The sequence below is a fragment of the Gymnogyps californianus genome, chromosome 1 (genome assembly GCF_018139145.2).
Source record: "Gymnogyps californianus isolate 813 chromosome 1, ASM1813914v2, whole genome shotgun sequence".
Classification (NCBI taxonomy): Eukaryota; Metazoa; Chordata; class Aves; order Accipitriformes; family Cathartidae; genus Gymnogyps; species Gymnogyps californianus.
In genome coordinates, this window is record NC_059471.1 from 90,015,134 (window position 1) to 90,033,561 (window position 18,428).

Below are 18,428 nucleotides of genomic sequence, written 5' to 3' on the forward strand. Positions count from 1 at the left end.
CTGTTTAACTGGAAGAGTTTCACTTTTCTTGTTCTTTCCTGCCTGGTCCAACTCACTGTTAGGTGGAAAATGCTCCTTTAATTTGTTCTTATGGAATTCAAGAGCACTGAATTGGACATTGCAATACTTGACCAAGACCCACTGCGCAGTCTCGCCTGCATGTCTAGTTTAGACCTACACGTGTTTTTCCATCTGAGCTCCTTCATGCATTACCACATGAGCTGGTTCAAAGTTTCTGAAAGTCAAGGAGTCAAGAGGCCAGCAGTCAGCTGAATGACAGTATCTTGACATGTGCAAGATATAGGCTACTGGCTCTGTGTTAGTCCTGAATTCATAACTCAGAGGGAGTCGGTGTTTCATAAAATAGGGGAAGCTGTGGGCAGTATATCTCATAGATTGGCAGGAGCTGCTTGCTGTGTAGATGGGTTTAGATTACAGTAGGAGTCAAGATTTTAACACATACTTTGGTGTGCTTGATCCCACACTGACACAGACTATGAAAACCATTGCTTGAAAGCAATATATGTAGTCAGACTGTGGTTTACCTAATAATAAAACCTGAAAGTGAAAATAGAAATGTAAATATAATGTAGTCCAAAGTGTATCAGGCTGTATCAGTGCCACCTGAAACATGGAAACAAGTAAATTTATTGTTTGGCAGGAACTGTAGTTCTACAATCCTTGCTTTTATTATTATTTTTGATTCTGTGACTTTAACCCCGCAGAGTGCTCTCAAATAAGCTTTTAACCGTATGCTTTATTGTGATGAATGAGGATAACTGAATTTTCAACTAGAGACAGTTTCCTATAGCATTATCTTGTGTTTTTTCTACGAAAATTGTCATGGTATTCTTAACTTAAAAAGGAAGGTTTTTTTCTTTTTTCTTCTTTTACTGAAAATATGTAGTCTAAAGGTTATTGCAGGATAGAGGAAAAATAGTAGAGTAAGACTATGTTCAAACAACACCTTTTTTTTACACCCACAAACTTTTGATTTTGTTTTAAGGATTATCTATTAAGACTTAAAAAAAAAACAGACGAAAAAATGCCTGAAGATAAGGGAAAGGGGCACGCCAGAAAAGAGACAAGTTTTTGTAACTAGATTTGAAATTAAATTTAGATACATATTTCTTTAAGTCCATAACTTCTTTTAAAGTGCAAATTGTCTTTCTGCTTATCTTAGAGGGCAGACCATCCCTCTTACTATTTAAAGCTTATTTTTAAAATAGCTTCAGTATGAAGGGGCCCAATTTTTGCTCAGTCCTTATCAAGGAATAAAATTAAACAAAACAAGCTGTCCAGCAACACTCACTTTCCTTTAGATGGTCAGAAATAGTTAAAATACAGAAGGGAGCACCATCACTGATTTTAGTATCAAAATAGTATATACTTCTTTGGGGTTCCATAAAATGTAGTTTACGGAACTCAAGTAAAAGTTTTTTAACACACAGAGTTGTTGATGTTTGACATATGGAATGGCTGATTTCAGCAGGAGGTTGTGTTTTGTTGATGTCTGGAAATCTAGCCTACTTTTACTGTTACATGATGTGTATGGTGCATAGCTTTTAAGGTGACCACAGTCTATAATACATGCATGAAACAAGAACTATTTTATCAGTTTCCATGAGCAAATGGAGACTTCACTTTCTCTGCCTGTCCACACCTCATTTTTTAGTGAACACTAAATTTTACTTGAAAACAAAGCCATAGGGGAGTAAATATCCTTAAATGATCCTATATTTTATGTGCTGTGATATACAAATACAGTAATTATCTTCAGCAATGTGGAATTTATTTAACTTTATCAGTTGAGACATTCTGGCTGTGACCAGTCACTGACGGTGATTGTGACTCCCTTCTGCACACATTGCTTACGTTATATGACAATACTGTATTTATGTAGTACATTGTTCCTGAGATTTCATAACCCAGATGGAAAATTAGCTGTATACCTGCCAGTTAAAATAACGGGAGCTCTGTAATTAGATTGTGTGGCTGGCATTGACAAAGTTCAACTTCTTTCTAGAGGCAAATTGTGGACTGGCAGTGCCTGGCTGATGGGGAGCGCATCAGGTGCCCCAGATGGGTAGGCACAGGGTTTGCAGGCGTGGGTTCTTGGAAAGGCTCAGGCAGTGGTCAGCAGAGCATTGCCTTCCTGTTTTGTTCAGCCCTGTAGTTACCACATCTGCTATGTAACAGCTGACAGGCATGGGGAAGGCTGCTTTAGGATGGATATTAAAGAAAGGCTATTAATAATTCAGAAATTGAGAAAGCCTGAGTGTTGGTCAGTGGCCTCTGGCATGACTTTGGATCGATCGCGTAATCTGCCTCCTAGGTCAATGTCAAGCCTTGGCTTAGCATCAGCTCCCAAGTGAAGGAGGGGGCTTGGCTGGGGGGGCTGTCCCTCCACGGCAGCTCTCTGGGGCCAGCTGGCCAGGCGCCGAGAAGGGGGACAGCGCGCTCCAGGCTGTGACAGCCAGGTGGCGGAGAGCAGTTCGCAGCCACACGGCCCAGTGCCCATCCTCTCTCAAGCAGGTTGGCCAGGACCACAGTATTTATCATTTGGCCTTGGATCTCTTCTCAGCCACCTGTGGTGGTCCCAACACTTAGTTATTACTATTACTGTTGTTTTCTGTAGGTTTTGGGGTTATTTTTAGTTTCGATTGTGTGAAGTGCAGCCCCCCCAGCATGACACTTTTTTCATGCACAAAACTGGTAGTAGATGTTGCGTGTCCTAGACTACGTGCAGGGATAATCTGAGGGATGGGATGGTATCAGGGGACAGTTCAATACAGACTGAACAAAGCCTGTCACCTTGGTATTAGGGGCAGTCCTTGGAGTCAACTGTTGACTCCAAACAGACACCAGCCATGAAGTGACATTATGCAGCGTAGGTGGTCTGGGAACCGTATGAGGGAGTTTACTCAAGAACTGCATTACTTGGCAGTGCAGACGTATTGCCTGACTTCAATTCCCACGAGCAGAACGGGGTGATAGCACTTCTCACCTCACTGGCTCACTGAGGGAATAGATACATTAGAGACTGTGAGATGTTAAGATATGGTAAGATACGGTGTTCTGCAGTGTGAAGAGAGCACAAAAGACAGACTCCTGTTGGAGAAGACGGATGAGTTTCCTTCCGTAAAGCATTAATGCATGCTGTATTCTTCCTCTGAAATGCGAGCTAATAATCACAGACTCTGCAGTTGTTTCTGGGGATTTTGTTATGCAGATGGTACTTTCTAATTATTACATTGTAAAACTCATGCACACGTGAAAGGGAAGAGTGAAATCGAGAGGGGTAATTAACTAAATAAGAAAAGCATATTTATAAACAGAATAAATTAGCTCACTCTTAGCCTTACACTTTGGAGCTCTGTCTGGCTATATCTGTGTTTATAAGATGCCTATGCCTCTTTTTTTATTGCCCTTTGAAAAGCCTCAGAAACCTGATTCCCATCACTAACACGCTGTCAAGACAGGTCAGTGCAGAGCTCTGCACCTTTCCCCCTGCCTGTTTCATCCCCGTCAGGATGGGCAGCTGTGTGCCTGCTGCTCTCCAAATCAGGACTGGGAAGGCAAACGGGTCTCCAGTGGAGGTCCCACAGTGATTGGGGTATCACTCTGTAACACAGCTGCTTTTCAGAAGTAAGCTACAAAGCTTCTTGGTCTTGTACGTTCCTTTCCACAAATTGTCCTGCCAAAAAAGGGCTAGTGAAACAAAGGTTTAGTGAAACAATTCCATTGAAAAACAAAATTTGACACCGCCATATTTCCCATTTGTAGGAGAACTGAAATGTGCTCCGCACTCCAGCAGATCATGTTTGTTCAGCAGATTTCAATTAAGGATGTTATTGCTTTTAAAGGCCAAGCTGGACTTTTTCCACAGCAGAGTTTTTTCTTTCCTCTCCATACATAACTCTATACAATGACTTTATACAGACAAAATGTACATCTACCTGTACCCTTAGAAAGCTTTTATGATTAAGTTGCAGAAAAAATTCTTTTACATTGCCCTGTCTGAATTGGCAATAGTGTCTGCTGTGGAGGAGGCAGGCATCGTGGTTAGGGTTTGGATGGGAACAGGGATTTTAATGTTGGTGGAGGAATTATTATTATTTCTTTCTATTACAAGATTGCCCATAATTGCCCAGTTTCCATTTCCCTCCATGTTGTGCACACTCAGAACCCATTCCATACAGCTTACAAGAGATAGAAATTGGATAGGGGCAGCTGGGGAGCACAAGGTAATAACAAAACCATATTGGCAACACTATTGACAGTAGCCGTCAGCTACCACTTCCTTCTCAATTTTTCATAGGCATCACAGTAGAGAAGGGATTTGAAGGAAGAGAGGTTTGAGTTCACCGTCTTTTTAGTCTGCTTGAATGATTGAGGAAGGCTATAAAAAGCCACCTCAGGCTTAATTTCGCAGCAGCCAATTCTCACAAAGGATGAGGTCTGTCTGTAGGAAGAGCACAAAGCTTCTACGATGCCAGACCACCTGCAGATGTCACCTCAGAAAAAACAATCAACAGCCCAGTTTTCATTTGGCTATCAAAACAATTAACTTGCTCAACATCATGTTGATTCTTTAAGGTGATTTTACCTACAGAAGAAGAAATTTCTGCACAAATTCCTGTGAGCCTTTCAGAACTCTGTGGCATAAATCTTCCCCCCATCAGTGAAATCCCAGCATTTTAAGTTTGGAAAACAGAAAACTAAACTATCACTGAGGGGAGGTAAGCATAATTTCCTATTACACAGTATTCAGAGTATTTAAATAAAATATTTGGGCTCTTAGTTTGAATTTGGACTTTTGACCTCTTCTTAATAAGCAAGTTTTAATCTATTTGAATTTGAAGGATATTTAATTTTTAATGCAGACTTTGTGTCGTTTTACTTTCTTAATAATCAGAAGGTCACATGGTACCAAATGAAACACCTTATGACAATCTAAATTGAGTATAACATCATTATTACTTTTATCAGTCAAAAAGAATTAATTGAATTGTGAGTATTGCTCATAGATCATGATGTCTGCTTCTGAAAAATGCATTGACCTATAAATTGTCCTCCAATAGCTATCCCCAGACTAGACAGAAGTTACTAAAGGAAATTTGTAGAAAGATGTCTTCTGAATGATGGGTGTTTGCACAGTAAAGCTGAGTAAGAAGAAGGCTATTCAAAGCCCCTTTTTAAAGTTTTTTTTGTTAGATCTTTAAAAAAAATTTACAGTTTTCTATTTCTGGTATGAATTAACATAATTCACATATGAGATATATTTAATTTCTTTTTTCTGTCTAGTTATTTCCATGTAAGACAGGACACTAGTGGAACAAGTACTAACCACCACATGAATTTATAGATACATATTCCTGGTGCCATATTAATTTTTGCTCAAATACAGTAAAATTGTTCAGCAGATGAATGATTCCTGGAACAAGTTATCTTTGTATTTATTTTTTAACATCTATTTTACAGTGATTCATAAACTTTAATTGTGGATTGTTTTGTGAACCCTATCATTTGCCCCTCAGGATATACACTGCAGTTCTGAATATATGTACCCATCCTTAGGAATAGAGGACAGGGCCTTATTGTTATGCAGTCCCTACTCCCTCTTAAAACAGTTTTCTCTTGGGTTTGTCCTTCTACTCTGGTTTCTGCTTTCAAGGCCAAGATAATTGCTGGACAGCTCAGATTTAGTGCCCTTTAATTGACATGGCTTCTCTTCTGACTCATGTCTATTCCCTGATGGTATACAAAAAGCAGTCATAACTTCTCTGATATTTATCACAATAAACAAGCTAAAATTTTCTATTTTAGTTAGACTTCTATTCCCCTTATGTCCTTTAGCAGCTGTCTTTGCACTTGTGATCTGAGTTCATCTTTTGGAGAATACTGGCCAGAAGCCTCTGCATTATGCCAGAATAGGTCTCGCTAGTGCCGTATGCAGTAGCTCTCCCACATACCTGTCTTAAAATACAGATGCTAAATTTACAGCTATTCAGTGATATGCCATTCTGATTTGTCATTTAGAAGATTGTACTTAACCCGCACGGTTTTTCTGACATCCGGCGTGTAGTGGCGTTCTGTCTTACTGGCAGTCTGTGGCTGCCCCAGCCAATCTGTAATGCTTTACCACTCTAACTTAAGTATGTATTTAACGCTGAGGATCTGCCTAGAATCTGAACAGTAGATAAAAGTTTTGCTCTCTCTGCTCTGGTAAGCGTTCTTAACAGTGGTCTTTCTTCTGGCAATGTGGGAAATGGCATTAATTGTTCATAGCTTAAGCCTGCTTAAAAATTCATCCTAGAATTTTTACCAGAAGGATTGCCTATTTCAGTGCTATTTCGTAGATATATTATACAGGATATCATGGTAGCTACTAATGTATAGGTATGGAAGACTGAACAAGTCAGTTTTACTCACAGAGTATGAGCACATTCACTGAATCACCAGAAACAGTGATATGCGTGAGGCAGAGACCTTGTAGAATATGTCTTATCTTACCATAACGAGACAGTGTATTTCTCATTGGTTCCTATAGTTATCAGATACTATTTAAAAATCCCCTCCTCTCAGCTGGAAAACCATGCCAGCAAATCTGGCATTCCAATGCAAGTCACAAATGCAGCTAAGAAAAATTTTGATTTTTTTATTTCAGACTTACAGAAACTTCACATAGCATATGTTTAGGACAGGCAATACTCAGATACCTCATTATTAAAAAGTCAAGAAATAGAATAATAATGCACCTGGCATAGGAAGAGTATTAGCTTCCAAAAGAAGGGATTCTAGGAAAGTCATGTGATTGTAAAGTGTAATATCAGCATGATTTTAAGTATAAAAAACAGGTTTTGGCTAAGTTTAGCTAGGAGTAATGTAAATTAGATTTTATAGAGTATTTGTGGCAAACACTGTGTTTGGTGTCCTAAATATTTCGTTAGCGGTTCCTCAGCCTCATGGCCTCATCATGTACCAAATTTTCATTAAAAAACTCTCCATCTTACATACAATTAAGCTTTACTGAGGAGTAAAATTACAGTATAGCCAATGTGAGTTAGGATCATCAATGACAGTGACGTTTGTCAGACACAAGAATAAAACTACTTTAGGAACCCCCAGCCTTGGTTGTATCATCTCAAATTTGCATAACTAGTGTTAAGAAATCCAGTTATGTTAGGCACTTAGTGTTTCAGAATGGCCGTTAAGCATAGGAGTAAGACTGGTAGGGGGTATCAGATAATTTTAAATTGTAGGATTAAGTTCCCAGAAACCCATCTGGAGAAGTGGCCATGCCTGTACTGCTGAATAAAACAGAGCCATGGACCATTCCCTGGCCCTGAGGCCAAGTGACTAGGCCAGGCTGTATTTATGCTCTGTAACTTATGGCCCAAAGGGGTAATCCTGTGAGGAAGGCTCCTGTTGCCTAGGACCTCCTTATTGGGTTTTGTGAGGGTTTTGGTTTTTTCCATTGAAGATATTGGACGTGATGTGAGGGCATTGTTGCAGCCTGCCAGACTGGTGTTTCCATAGCATAAATGGAAGAGTTGTGTTGTGTAACGGGATGACGTGGCGGGGGTCTGTAGGGCAGAGGGACTCTTGTGCTGACTGCCACCCACCTGGTGCTATCCCCTGCACCCTGTCTGCACATCGGGGTAGGGAGGCTCAGTTCCCCCAACCCAAAGCCATGCCAAGGAGCGTACTAGCAGGGAAGCAGTGGGGATGGCTGCAGATCCAGTGCTTGAGCGTTCTTCCTGGCTTTATTTCATTTAGCACTGGTGCAGCCAGGGAGTCTAGCTGACTGCAAAAATATAATACACAGTTAGTTTAAAAAGGACTACAGAGCACCAACCCCACACCACTTACATGTCACAAGCTCCAAGCTAATAACTCCCAACATCCTATAATTAATTAGAATTGAAAAAGCCTCAGAAATTACAATGTGCCACAGAAAGAGAGCAGGAAAAATCAAGGGCATTAGGGATGTCCTTATATATATGTGTGTGTGTGTGTGTGTGTGTGTGTGTGTGTGTGTGTGTGTTGCAGCGGTGAGAATACTGACGTAACATTCTTTATTAAGGTAAATGAGGAAGTTTTAAAGAAGAAATTACTAAAGATATAATAGAGGTACAAGTCCCATGTTGCATAAAAACGGTATCATTTTTCTTCGTTAATGTGTAAGATGGGAAAGGACAGATAGGAAAAAGCATTCCAGAAACAATATGTTCTTACCTACATCAGACAGAGGAGAGCCAAATGAGGCACATCTAGACGGGAAGCACCTTCACAGGCCCTTCTGTCTCACTGCTGGGCACATAGCAAAAATTGCTTTTCTTACTAATCTCAGGTATATTTAATCAGCTAGGCAAAAGTGTATTCATCCTGGCACAAGATGTAATAATTGCCCAAGGAAGCAGCGGGGGGAGGAAGGATTGCTTTAAGGCTGCTACTGCAGAAGTGCGGAGGAGCTAGCCAGGGGTGAAACAGTTTTTCCAGAAGGGGAAGGCCAGTAGTTTTTCAGGCTTATGTCTTCTCTGCCTACTCTTAGGTAAAACTGTTTTGTCACTTGCTAGTAGTAATACAGCCATGCCAAATGAATCTCCCCAGCCATCACCTGAAGAAAAATGACAGGAAAAAAATAGAGATGTTTGTTAAATGTTATTTTTGTTTGATTTTACTTTCCACCGCAGAAATTAATATTGTGCATTTAGTCAAGTTAATAAATGCGAGGTTATCATTTTCCCGGCATTTACACATAATTTGAATATTTTCAAGGTAAACAACATCCGTATTTCCATATCACTAGAGGAAACAAACTACACGGAGAATACAGGAAATGAGTATGTTTCCCCAAGTAGTAATTTCACAATATTTCTTTTCCAGTTTGCAAAGATGAGAGAGGATTTATGTTGTTCAATGAAGTAAAATTTAAACCACTCTTGTATACAAGAGAAAGTGAATTGTTATATTGTAGATGAAGTACGATGTTTTCTCTACATGAGATTCTAAAGAGAATTAATGCACTTCTCAGAGATAATTTCTTCAAAATTCATAAAAACAAAGAACAGAGCACACAGAAGAACAACTAAGAAAAAAACCAACAACAAACAAACCTGCCTGTTCTTGTGCTGGGTCAGAGTGAATGTTTCTGTGGGCTGAATGGTAATTAAGCTGAATGTCACAAAAAAGTTCTTAATTACATCTGTTGCATTGGGCTCTATCTACCTTAGCACTTTGGTTTAAAGCAGTAACACAATCTTGAAACAAATCCCTTGGCTGTTCCCACTTCCCGCACGTTGGTTCAGTTTCCGGGGCAGCTTTTGGAGCATGCGAAGCTGGTTGCCTTGGAGGACGGAGCAGCACTGGCGGTTCCCTCCACCTCTGCACCTCAGGCATGTGCGGATCGAAACCCCTGACTGAACCTCTGAACAGCCTTGAGCTGGTTTCAAGGACCAGATTAAATCTATTCTGAAATGCAATCTACTGCACACTGTAGAAATCGGGGCTTCCACGCGGCATGATTTGATCTAATTATTGTTTCACTCTTATTGCCATGAATTAGCTGATAATACGGGAGTATTTTTTTTTTTTTGTGAAAAGGGGGAAAAGCCCAATGATATGAAACCAGAATAAGTGAAAAGAAGGCAATTTATGGGGATAGCGGTAAGTGGATGAAGGGTGTCATACCATATGGCCTGGTAAAATAAAGCGAAGTGAGTCAATGAAGAAACACCTTTGCTTTATGGAAGAAATTAGCTTCCTAGTGAAAAATGAAAATAAGTAATAATAAGTAGGTGCTTTTATCATTCACATAATGCTGTAAAACCGTCTGTCAACAAATTAAATAAAAATTTAACAAAGTACTGCCATGTGGGCTAGTCGTTTTAAAGCGCTCAGCCTGAAATTTGTTTCTAGAGCTGCCATTGCTCCTGTTAAAACAGGAGCATCAACTGTGTGCATGTGTGTTCCAGGCTCCCCCTCCTGCCCTCCTAGGTTAAAGGAGGTTTCCACTTCTTCAGCTGGTTTGTAAATCTGACAACCAAACTTTTTAAAGCAGAAACTGGTTACTGAATTTGACCCAGTTTTGCAAATAGTTTTAAAACAGCTGAAATCACACTTTGTCACAAGAAGAAAAGAAAAGAAAGAAAAAAATTTAAAAAATGGAAGAGGAGATTTACACATTTCATAGCACTATTTTGTCAGGTTTTGTAGGAAATTCATTATACAATACAGACCTTTAATTCATAACAGGATTAAAAATAATTATTTTCCCATTTTCTGCTTTCCTCTGAGGCTGGTTCAGTACGTATCCCATTGTTTGTGTAGTCTTGCATTATTTAGTAAAATCCTCAGATATTGAACAGCTGTTTGCTGGGTTTGACCTGCAACATTAGAATAACAACACTACAAAGACAACAGATTTTGGCAGCTGTAAGCTGTGTACAGCTGAACTATGATATTTGCAATTAATATGTTACTTGCAAAATTGCATCTGCTTGTTTTCATTTCTGACTGTTTTTCAAGTAGCACCACTTACTAGAATCTACAAAGACCTAAGAAATTTTGGAGATGCGTATGCAGTTATATAATAAGTTTGCATTTATTTGCATTATATGTTTCATATCCGAATTTAAATTTGGAGTCCTAAATTGGTCTGTAGATTAGGTCCACATGAATTTAAGAATTAGTCAATAGTCAATGCTGTCTTAATAGCAAATGATATCTTAATAATAAAAATACAAAGTATCTGTTAAATTTTAACTTTTCTCCAGTAAACACATATTACATATATGCTTTTTTCAAATGGCAGTTGTCCCTCTTGTTTTAATTGCAGTAATTGCTTTATTGAATGTCATAAGCTGAGTCCAGATGCAGTTATGTTAATTTAATAGTATTTTGTGCATCAGAATTTATTGACGTAAATTCTGTTCGCTACTTAACTCTAAAATGCCATTTGTCTTAATAAGGTTAGTTGACGGTCATTCCTTTACTGAAGGGAAGCCGAGGGAAGAGCTGTTAGAGTAGAAACTGGAAGACGGCGACTTGAGGAGACTTCGCCAGCTGCATAGACAAACAAGGCTTACTTTATTATTGCCTTAATAAAAGCTATTGAGCCCTGAGTACATAGTAGTTTCTTGGCACCTCATACCCTGTGTGCATGGAACATCCGATTCTCCCGTTAAGTGGTCTGTTCAGTTACACTTGATTTCTCGGGCCCATTTTTCGTTGCTTTCCAGCCATGCTGTAGTCTCACTAAACAAATTCCTAAGCAACTACTATAAAACTCTTCCAAAAAAGAAAAGTATCCAAAAGGTGGGTCCCACTCCTTCCCGGTACTGAGCAGCCTGAATTCCCGTGCAGCCCAGCAGGAAAGGCGTGCACCCAGCACATCAGGGGAACAGGCAGGAGCTTGTCTGAGCAGGCCTGGGTTTAGCACTGCACGCCCTACTGCCTCTTGCTGGAAATCAAATTTGCACACGCGTGGGATAGCTCCAGGAGCTAAAAAATCTGCAAGACTGATTCTCTGTGTATTTCTTTTTGTTTGGTTTCTAAAGAAGATTTTGCGTTAGCTAAACTGTATTTACAATGGCCGAAAATAAGTAACTTTACCTGGGTCATAAGCTCTTGAGCCTTTTTGTATTGTGTTCGTATATTGTTTAGTACTCTCAGGGTCTTGGGTTCTCCAGTATGATGCATTTCCAACTAGGAAACTTAACCATGGCAACCATTTTAATGAGTTAAGGAATGCTAATTCATGGTAACAACAAAAAAAAATATTAAAGAATATTTTAGACAAAAGTAAGGAAAAAAATTGAACTACCTGAAATTCGTGTAGTGTAAAAGTGAAAACGTATTCAAGTATTACACAAAATATTCAAAATAGTTCTCATGAATAGTTTTTTTAGTCTAGTTCACAAATGAAAAATATAGAATGTGTGCCTACCTATTTAATAGCCATTCAGAGAAAACTATGCCGTACTTGATCAATATTCTTGAAGAAGGTTGATGAATATTCATTATGCTTGAAAATGACCAATCTAGAAAGAGGTGATGAATAGGTCGCAGTCCTGAAACAAAAGATAATACTGTAGCAGTCTGAAGTTAGCCAGCATGTCTTGGTTAATAATTCCTAGTTGTCTCTTTTTGATTTTTAATTGTAACTGAGGTCATTGTAACTATTGAGTAGAACAGGGGATTTTGTTGTTCTTACGTGTGAAAGAGTGATTCTACAGGTTGCCAAGTGCTCTAGCTTTCACGCAACAAAGCACATGCTCAAGTCATTAAATGGCTTCACTCAAGCCTTCAGGCGTTCTTTGTGGTTAGAGTTAAGCAAATGAAGAAGAATTTTGCTGGATGGAGATATGAATAAAGTTCTCAAGAAATCATATTCCCAATATATTTCTTTGTATAGTTAGTATACTAGAACAAGTTTGTTTTATTTACTGCCTTAGGATGAGCCATTTGACAGAATCACTTTAGCTTCTTTGACTGTAATTAGTCAAGGATGGGGATACGCTTGGTGGTTCCCTGTTACTATCACAAAGCAGAGCAAGTGACTTGCAATATCTGATCCTGGAGAACATTTTTTTTTTTTCTGTATTCAGTTTGGAAATACCTTGTAAAAGACTTTCTCAAGTAGTTCTTACATTTTATATTGAAGATGCATTTTATGTTGGAGATGGTCTGTTTATGCTCTCAAAAACTAGTATCTTGCTGAAAATGTTTCAAAATATATTGTTTTACAAGTTTTATTGTTCTTTGTATAGATAATGGACAATGAAAATACCTCACCCTTGATGAAACATGTGAAAATTAGTGGAGACTAATGTAGTTCTCTGCAGAACTACAGAGTTTATTTTAAATTTCGTTTCCAGACCTCAAAAAGTGACAATTTTGCTGATTTAATCTGCTATGACTTTTTTTTCAGTGCATTGAAATATCTGCTACAAAGTAACATCACTGAGAAAGAAAATATAATTCAACTTAAAATGAATTAAGATGGAAAGTAAGTTTTGAATAGTAGGCCCAAACAAAAAAAATATGAAAACGTGTTTTGCAATGGGAAGAGTATGAATTTCAAGATTTACTGTTGGAAAATGGAGTAAATGAATGCTTTTGTGGCTGATGGGTTCACAGGCCACAGGTTCACGTATTTGTAAGTCCTGATACTTCTTTCAGTCTGCATTTGATTATGATCATTTTTTAAGGCTGAATTTTTTTTAACCTTAGCTTTTGTTTAATTTCATTGGACACTGAGATGGTTCAGGTGGTAAAGAAACAGAATATCTAATATTAAAGCGCAATCCATAGTGTCGTGATTAGTCAATTCTATGCAAAATGGTAATGTGAGATTATACCCTTTATGGCACAATCTCCCTTCACGCAAACTGCAGCTGAAGTGTTTTAGATGGGAAAGAGGGCCTGGGCTTGCTTCTTGTGCTCATTTATGGTGTCTCAGTGTATCACACTCTTTTGCACAGTAATGAAGGGCAATGCTGATTAGGAACTAGCAACCCTAATCAGTTTTACTTCATTTGAAAGTTTCACAATTGTGTATAACCCATGCTACCTTTACAGATAGGGTAAATGACTTTATTTTGCCTCTGGCCCCTTAAGAAAGTCTACTTTGATCATAGAATCATAGAATCATAGAATGGTTTGGGTTGGAAGGGACCTTAAAGATCATCTAGTTCCAACCCCCCTGCCATGGGCAGGGACACCTGCCACGAGACCAGGTTGTTCAAAGGCCCATCCAACCTGGCCTTGAACACTTCCAGGGAGGGGGCATCCACAACCTCTCTGGGCAACCTGTTCCAGTGCCTCACCACCCTCACAGTGAAGAACTTCTTCCTTACATCTAATCTAAATCTACCCTCTTTCAGTTTAAAGCCATTACCCCTTGTCCTATCACTACACATCCTTGTAAAAAGTCCCTCTCTGGCTTTCTTGTAGGCCCCCTTTAGGTACTGGAAGGCTGCTATAAGATCTTCCCGGAGCCTTCTCTTCTCCAGGCTGAACAACGCCAACTCTCTCAGCCTGTCTTCATAGGAGAGGTGCTTCAGCCCTCTGATCATCTTCGTGGCCCTCCTCTGGACTCACTCAAGCAGGTCCATGCCTTTCTTATGTTAGGGGCCCCAGAGCTGAATGCAGTACTCGAGGTGGGGTCTCACAAGAGCAGAGTAGAGGGGGAGAATCACCTCCCTCAACCTGCTGGTCACGCTTCTTTTGAAGCAGCCCAGGATACGGTTGGCTTTCTGGGCTGCAAACGCAAATTGCCAGGTCATATTGAGCTTCTCGTCAACCAGCACCCCCAAGTCCTTCTCCTCAGAGCTGCTCTCAATCCATTCTCCGCCCAGCTTATATTTGTGCTTGGGATTGCCCCGACCCAAGTGCAGGACCTTGCACTTGGCCTTGTTGAACTTCATGAGGTTTGCATGGGCCCACCTCTCAAGCCTGTCAAGGTCCCTCTGGATGGCATCCCTTCCCTCCAGCATGTTGACCGCACCACACAGCTTGGTGTCATTGGCAAATGTGCTGAGAGTGCACTCAATCCCTCTGTCCTTAAAGAAGATGTTAAACAGTGCCCGTCCCAATACTGACCCCTGAGGAACGCCACTCATCACTGGTCTCCACTTGAACATCGAGCCGTTTACTGTAATCCTTTGCATGTGACCATCCAGCCAATTCCTTATCCAGCGAGTGGTCCATCCATCAAATCCCTGTCTCTCCAATTTAGAGACCTTTAAGACATGAGCAGGATACCTTTATTTAAATAGCACTGAAACTTTTATTTTTATTTACTTACTATTGTAGAAAGTTTCTTTTCACTTGCATATCCTGTTCTTAAAATCTTTAAGGACATTTGCACTTAGTTCTTCATGCTGGTTTTAGCATCTCTATACTGCAACACAATTTGCCATACATATGTCTCTTTCCAGAGAGTCTCTTTCCATAGTTCTCTAAATCTCTTTCCAGAGGGATAGTGAGGCAGTGAAACAAGGTAATGGAAGATGAAATGGCAGGTGAAGAAGCGAGGACCGTACTGTGTGTGCCTCCTTCACCCCACTTGACAGTGTGACAGAGGAAGGGCTAAGGGCAAACAGTGCCATGGTCTGAGCTGGAAGAAGACCAGGCTCACTCCTCCTCCCACCCCAGCACGAGCATCCCCAGGAACTCCTTGGAGCTCGCTCTTAGTATGGCAGATGATTTTGGAAAAAGACAGAGGTGTTTTAATTAAAACGAAAGACAGTGTCGGTTACATGTCATCTATTTATAGATTAGGTAAATATGTTCATCTTTTCATTTGATGTCTTTGAAAAACAGTGAGAATCATTACTATTAACATGAATATCAGCTTGGCTTTCATATGTTGGCTCAGAGCCAGTTTTATGAGTTTTTAATGACGTTGCCAAGTTCATCAGGTTCTCTCATGTAACTGATGTTATTCATGTGGATAAGTGGTTATAGGGCCAAGGCCTGGTACCTTTACAAACACCTAAGGCCTTCTGAAAGAGATTTAATGGCATGACTCACAGACGCAATGCCTCCAGTCTAAGTGCTTTAACAGTTACCTATGTAGCTGAAGATACTTGATAATTGATGACATTTAGTAAATGAGAAATCGCCTTTTATCTTCATGCAATACAAATCAGCAAGAGTACAATATTCAGATTTTGTGTTCAGTGAGCTTCTGTTTAGCTTGCATCAAGGGTAAAACAAAAAATAAAAAGAAGAAACAAAAAGATTGCTGTTCCTTCTTCCCAATAATTTAACTGGGCTGCAAACATTAGTGCAATAGTATGGCAGAGAGTTCTACAGGTTTGTTGTTTTTTTTTTTTATTGTAGGCTGGGTTCCCAAAACAGTTTAATTGAAATTCACTGGAAGTTAGGTTTCTTTCATTTAGGCCTAAACTGGTAATGCTCAGAGTGAAAGGTATCTGAGGATGAGGACAAACTGTATAGAGCCTGTCGTGGTGGGGAAGAACCTTATGCACTAACAATGTAAATAATAATATTTGAAGAAAGAGGGTGGTTTTATGTGTGTTTTTTATACTATTGTTTTGTTACTGGTATTTTTTGAAAATAGGAAAAGTTATCATTTAAAAAATTAAACACCTTTGAGATGCTCAAACATGCTCATTTAAAATTTCAAACAAGGAAAATGCAAGGGGTCTTAATGATCTCCATAGTATTTTTATTTTACAGCATGTGTTTACAGCTGAGTTATCAATGAAAATTTATAGCAAAAAAGCAGAACGGGTCAAGATATCTATGCTATAGCAGAGAAATTATAGTAACATACACTAAAATAATAATGAATCATGATACTTCATTGGTTCCAACTTTATTATACTGCTGCTTAGCAGTGTTTCCTGTCCAGGAATATGCATCTTTATCCTATCTTAAATACAAGTTCATGGAAAATATGATCAATATTTAGCAATGGATTTAAAACATCTACAGTGTTGCACGGACAACATGGGGCTTCAGCCTTACCTTTCTTAAAAAGGCATGCAATCACGTAATTTTTAAAATGTGCTTTACAAACGGTATTAAAGTATGCTATCGCATAATCTTTTCCTAAATGTTTACTGATTTCAAGAGAAATCTCTCTATTATTCCCATACTTGGATATTTATACTAATGTTTTCAAAGCATCCAATGTGAAATATTACAGGCTAGAGTCTTTCATATGTTTTGCTGTAAGCATATAAAGCAAAGCAATCATACATACCAAGCCGAACTATCATGAAATTGATGATGCAAAGGTCTGGAACATATGACATACAGTTTATCAGGACTTATGTAATCTTCTCCTGTTCTTTGACCACCGTGTATATTTTGAATAGGTCCCTGGGGGCAAAGAGGATCTCTCACATCTTCCTAGAAAATGCCAAAAGAATGTAGCTAGCACTCTTAGGTACTGATGGGTATCAATTTCATAGAAATAGTGCAAATAATAGCAGGGACTTGTTCCCCACACTAGTAAGATAATTCTTTCCTCCAGCATTCAGGGATTTTAGAAAGGAAGGTGGATTCTCCAAACTGCTCTGAGTTACACAGATCACAACAAAACCAAAAGAAAACGAAAATGCTGAGATCCTTTTGCCAGTGCTAAGCACCAACAGTTACAGCATGATTTTCAAGAGATGCTTAGATAAGCTGGGAATTAGCTTCCCCCAAACACAAACATTTGTAGACTGATTTTCCAGGAGAATGCAGCTTTTATTATTTGCATACATGTTGTGCATGTGTTGCTTGGGTTTTGCTGTTTGTTTCCCTCTCTCACCTCTTTTTAATCAGCTTGCTATTTATTTTGAGCTTTCTAATTATTTCCCTTATGAAAAATATGTACCTTTCCATACCAGAACACATCAATTGCAAATATTGGACTATCTTCCGTCAGATAAAACTTCCATTTCAGCATTTGTTAACATTTTCCTGTCTGCCATATTATGGCTAATTTTAGTTGCAACATGTTAAAATACTCTGCTTGATATTGTTTTACACAGAGCAAATATGATTGCTAATGCGGGGATATCAAGCTTTCAGTGCAATTTCTACAGCTTGCATTAAGGAATAAGGCTTCATAAATGTATCAGACCTGAGTGTTGTGCGTGCAGAAGGGCTAGTGGACCACACGCTTCTGTACAGAAAGGCAGCTCTCCAAGGATAGGATCCCCATAGCTTGGTAAATATCTTAGAGAATCCTTTTCTGCCATCACAGCTGTCATCGTCATGGCCATTAGGGCTTGAACCTATAAACATGAAACATTTTATTACAACTGTAGGTAAGAACTCCACTTTGAGAGCTGGCAAGGATAACTTTTTTGACCTCTATTGATCAAAGAGTTTCTCTAGCAGAAAGGCTTATTTTTACGTAGTCATCTAAAAGAGTTATGGCTAGGATCCAGCAAAGTGTATGCTTAACTTTCTTTGCATTCTGAATCAACATTAGCATACATGTGAAGGAAAATGTGGGTATAGGTAGATGGTAAAATTAAAAGTAGATAAAAATCAATGTATACACATAGTGTTTGCAGAGACAATATTTGGGGAAAAGGTAAGATCCTGATAAACCCCACTTTATCATAGAACCATAAAATGGTTTGAGTTGGAAGGTATCTTCAAAGATCATCTAGGCCAACCCCCCTGCTACGGGCAGGGACATCTTTCACTAGATCAGGTTGCTCAAAGCCCCATCCAACCTCACTTGGAACACTTCCAGGGATGGGGCATCCACAGCTTCTCTGGGCAACCTGTTCCAGTGTCTCACCACCCTCATCGTAAAAAATTTCGTCCTTACATCCAATCTAAATCTACCCTCTTTTAGTTTAAATCCGTTGCTCCTTTGTATCTTTTATTCCAAGCAGCAGCATTTCCTGTCCTTGTGCAGGTAAGTTAGAGGATCAGAAAAT